This window comes from Mus pahari, chromosome 6 (genome assembly GCF_900095145.1).
Source record: "Mus pahari chromosome 6, PAHARI_EIJ_v1.1, whole genome shotgun sequence".
Classification (NCBI taxonomy): domain Eukaryota; kingdom Metazoa; phylum Chordata; class Mammalia; order Rodentia; family Muridae; genus Mus; species Mus pahari.
Window position 1 is genome coordinate 16,453,139 of NC_034595.1, and position 4,723 is coordinate 16,457,861.

General features: G+C 44.5%; 1 protein-coding gene across 4 annotated transcripts in view; it reads left to right on the plus strand.

The window, feature by feature from the left end:
• The window catches only part of C6H9orf43 (chromosome 6 C9orf43 homolog), a 23,176-nt gene that overhangs the window by 1,133 nt on the left and 17,320 nt on the right, over positions 1-4,723 (plus strand). The gene's annotated exons all lie outside the window — the stretch shown is intronic.

The window sequence follows — 4,723 nt, forward strand, 5'->3', positions numbered from 1 at the left end:
TCTCTCTCTCTCTCTCTCTTTTTTGTTAAAGCATGTTGTTCCAAAACGTGTTTGTTTAATTTTTGATGGGGACATTACAAAGAAGTATTTCCCTATTCGGAAAAACAAAACAAAAACAACCTGACAGGGTTGGGATGGTGAACAGTACTGAGGGATTGTTCTGGTGGAAAGAACTCTGCACTTAGAACAGGCCTGGTTTAAAGATGTCATAAGTCTTAGTTCCAGCCACTGTTTAGCTAGAACTGGTGCTGTCAGGCCTTTCAATCTAGGAGTGAAGCCCAAAAGCTAACATTCTGGACCATTTCAGTTTTTAAAACATTGGCTCCAAGTGCCTGCCCAGCTAAATTATTCCTAGGCCAGTTGCAGCCCAGGCCACTAGATTCCTAACTCTAATTTAAATTAGAAGCTGTTTAGAACAGAGAAATTGTTTATTGCTACTCTATATGCCCCAAACAGGTCTGCTCATTTGACAGTCAGTAAACGTCTTGAATAGAAAAAGAAATGGACATTGTCCTTAAAGGTTAGAAAGGGGACAGGGTGAGATGACTCAGTAAATGAAGACACTTTTGGGTTGAGGACTGTGTAGTCCCTGGGCTCATTACAGGATGGCCTTCCTGCTGACCTTCTCATGTGCCCCATGGTACCCATGCCACCAAAGAAATGGATACAATGTACCTATATGTTAAGAGGAATAAGGTAGGTGTAGTGACTGCAGAACATCTTTAAAAGAGGGATTGATAATAGTTTAGTATTTATTTGTCTCTCTGTGTGTATAATGCATGTACTCGCATGTGTGTGAGTATGGACATTCACATGCCTTGCCATGGTTCTGGTGTGGAGGTCAGAAATTGGTCACTGCCTTAAGACAGGATCTCTTGCCAGGGTAGCCCATAAGCTTCAGAGGATTCTCTGCTTTGTGTTTTACAGTAGGAGCAATGGGATTACAGATGTCTGCTGTGCCTGATTTCATGTGGGCTCTGGAATTTGAACTCAGGGCCTCACGCTTTGCCTCCAAAGTGTTTTAGCTACTGAGGCATCTCCCCAGCCTGATATTATTTACTGGGTATTTGTTATATGTCATACATAGAAGTTTATATCTTATGTGATTCGTCTACAATTTTTTTTTCCGAGACAGGGTTTCTCTGTATAGCTCTGGCTGTCCTGGAACTCACTTTGTAGACCAGGCTGGCCTCGAACTCAGAAANCCGCCTGCCTCTGCCTCCTGAGTGCTGGGATTAAAAGCATGTGCCACCACGCCTGGCCTACAATTTTTAAATACATACATACATACATATATATATATATGTATATATATATATATGTATGTATGTTTTTTTTTTTTTTTTTGAGACAGCGTTTCTCTGTATATCCCTAGTTGTCCTGGAACTCACTCTGTAAACTAGGCTGGTCTTGAACTCAGAAATCCACCTGCCTCTGCCTCCCAAGTGCTGGGATTAAAGGCGTGTGCCACCACTGCCCGGGGAAATATATTTTTTAAAGGTTTATTTTATGTATGTGAGTACACTGCAGCTGTCCTCCTCAGACACACCAGAAAGGAGCATTGGATCCCATTATAGATGGTTGTGAGCCACCATGTGGTTGCTGGGAACTGAACTCAGGACCTCTGAAAGAGCAGTCAGTACCCTTAACCACTGAGCCATATCTCCAGCCTGATTTTCTACACTTTTTACAAAAATAATTAAAACATTTTTGAGATCATAATATAATGACATCATTTCCCCTTCCTTTTTCTTCCTCCATACCCTCTCATGTACCTCTCCCTTTTTCAAATTCATTGCCTCTTTTTCTTTGTTGTTACACACACACACACACACACACACACACACACAGATACAATACAATCTGTCCAGTCAGAATAATGTTATTTGTATGTATGTTTTAGGGCTGACCATTTAATATTGGATAACCAACTTGATTGGTCTTCCCTGGATGAGACTCTTCCTCAGATCTTGGCATTCCTTAGTGCCTGTGGTTCTTTATCTAGGGTTGAGGCTTTTCTTCTCTGTCAGCATGTCTGTGGCATTGCGCCGTTCGCCTGGTGTTTAGGCAGTTATGTTGGTGGGGCTTCATGAGTGTAGCCTCTGACATTTGCAGTCTCTCAGCAAACCCTCGCTCCTCTGGCTCTTCTCATCTTCCTCTGGCTCTTCTCATCTTCCTGCCTGTCGTCTGCAGTAGCCCCTGGGCCTTAGCTGTAGGAGTTGTGTGGCCGATGTCTCCGTAGGGACTGGGCTGTGTGACTGCATTCTGATTGGATATTGTTTTCAGTACCAGTCTCTGTCAGATGCAAAGAGAAGGTTCCTTGATGAGTGGCGAGGACTGCACTTATCTGTGGGTATAAGGACGGATGTCTAGCGTGTAGTTAGGGATTGTCCTGGTTTAGTAAATGGATGGTTGTAGGTTCTCCTTTAAGATCCATGACTTCACTAGCCCTCGGTAGATGACAAGGCTTCCAGGACCAGGCACGCTTTCCCACATGTTGAGCAGGGTCGTAAGGTCTATTAGAGAGTTGTTGGTTCCCACCGAGGTATGCAGGCCTCTATTGCAACCTTAGAGTTATGGCACCTTGCTGGTCATTGAAGTGCTTTGTAGGGTCATAGCTGGGCAGAACTATTGGTTGCTTCTTTCCTTTGGAAGCCTGAGTAGCACCTTCTGGTACCAAGAAAGCTGGTCCCAGGGAGGAGGCTCTCAGGTTGATCTGAACCCCTTGTCTGAAGTGTATGGTGTCTTCAGTAATAGGGACTTACTTTCCCCCTTTGGGGGTAACCAAGGGCAGTAGTAATAGCCTATAATGTTTTGGGAGTCTCTTGGACAACTCTGACCAACAACTAAAGAGAGGGCTTCTCATGCCTGGTGTGGTGGTTTTTGTTAACCGGTCTATGGCCCTTACAGGGAGCACTCTCGGCTCAGACGGGGAATTTCACTTAAACTGTATATGGACAGTTATATACTGGCTTATGTGTATTGTAGGTATTTTAGGTAGATAGTGAAAGAAGGATTCCTTGTGACTATTTCTCTTGCTATTTTAACCTCCCTCCTCCTGTATTTATTTCCCTTCCCTTTCTAATCAGAGCCCCTCATTTCCCCTGTTTCCTCCTTCAGATCCCTGGTGTCTTGCTATTTCCCTTTCGTTTTTTAAAATTGTTGGTGTGTGTGTGTGTGTGTGTGTGTGTGTGTGTGTGTGTGTGTTTGTGTTCCTCCAATTAAATTTTTAAATTTTACTTTATACATATCACATAAAATTTATCTTATGTTTCACCTGCATGTACATACCACACACAGACAGTGCCTGTGGAGGTCAGAAGAGGGTATCCAGTCCCTTGGAACTGACATTACAGAAGGTGTGAACCACCGCATGTGTGCTGGGAATCAAACTCAGGTTCCCTGGGAGAACAGCCAGTTCTCTTATCTGCTGAGCCTCCCCAGCCTCCCTACAGTCTTATGTGGGACTCTATGAGGAAATGGGCCGAGGAGGGGGAGGTTGCTTGTTTAAGGCCACGTGGCCAGTAGATGGAAATTTAATGGCCATCGGATTTGCAGTTTGAGCAAATCCACTCCCAGGGAGTGGGCATTCTGGGATGATTACAGTGTTTGAAAAGTGAGGAAGGCTTGAGCCAGGTAACAGACCTTCTGTGATTTCATTGCTTTGACATTTTTGTTGGTGGCTTCTTTTTGAGGTGGGTCTCACTCTACAGCCTTGGCTGGCCTGAACTTTGCTGTGTAGATTATTCTGGTCCTGAGTTCATAAAGGTCTGCCTGCCTCTGCCTCCTAGAGTTCTGGGATTACAGCTCTATGCCTATCACAACTGGTTGTAATTTAGTAAGACTTTTCAAAGATGGTAACATTTTGTAATGATAAAAGAAGGGGAAAAGGATACTGATATTTTTAGATTTTTTTCATTGTGTGTGTGCATGTGTATGTGTTTGCAATGCACATATGTGTGTGTGCAAGTATGTTTGACCATGTAAATGTGTATGTATATGCCAAAAGTGTCAACACACTGGGTGTTTTCCTTAATCCCTTCCCAATCTCTCTCTCTCTCTCTCTCCTCTCTCTCTCTCTCTCTCTCTCATTCTTTCAATGTTATGGGCATTAGTGTTTTGCCTGCCTATATGAAGGTGTTAGATTCCCTGGACTGGAGTTACAGATAGGTGTGAGCTGCCACATGGGTGCTGGGAATTGAACCCAGGTCCTCTGAAAGAGCAGCCAGTGCTCTTAACCGCCGACTCATCTCTTCAGCCCCTTCATCTTATTTCTTGAAACTGGGTCTCTCACTAAACTTCGAGGTTGCAGTGCAGTTAGACTAGCTGACCATCAAGCCCTGGGATCCTCCTGTCTGCCTCTGCAGCGCTGAGGTTACAGGTGCAATGCCATGCCTGGCTTTTACGTGGGCTCAGCTGGGCAGCTGGGTTCAGGTCCTCATGCTTGCACTTGCACGGCCACTGAGCCAGCTCCCCAGCCCAGTGGTTTTGCTTTATTTTTTTTCCTATTTTTAATATTATTAATTCTTATTTCTCCCTCTCCCTCCCTCCTTCTCTCTCAGCCGTTCCTATTCTCTCTCTCTCTCTCTCTCTCTCTCTCTCTCTCTCTCTCTCTCTCTCTCTCTCTCTGTGTGTGTGTGTGTGTGTGTGTGTGTGTGTGTGTGCTCTCACCCAGCTTTCTTTTTTCCCCACCCTATGCTCTGGGAGTTGGCTGCTCCACCAG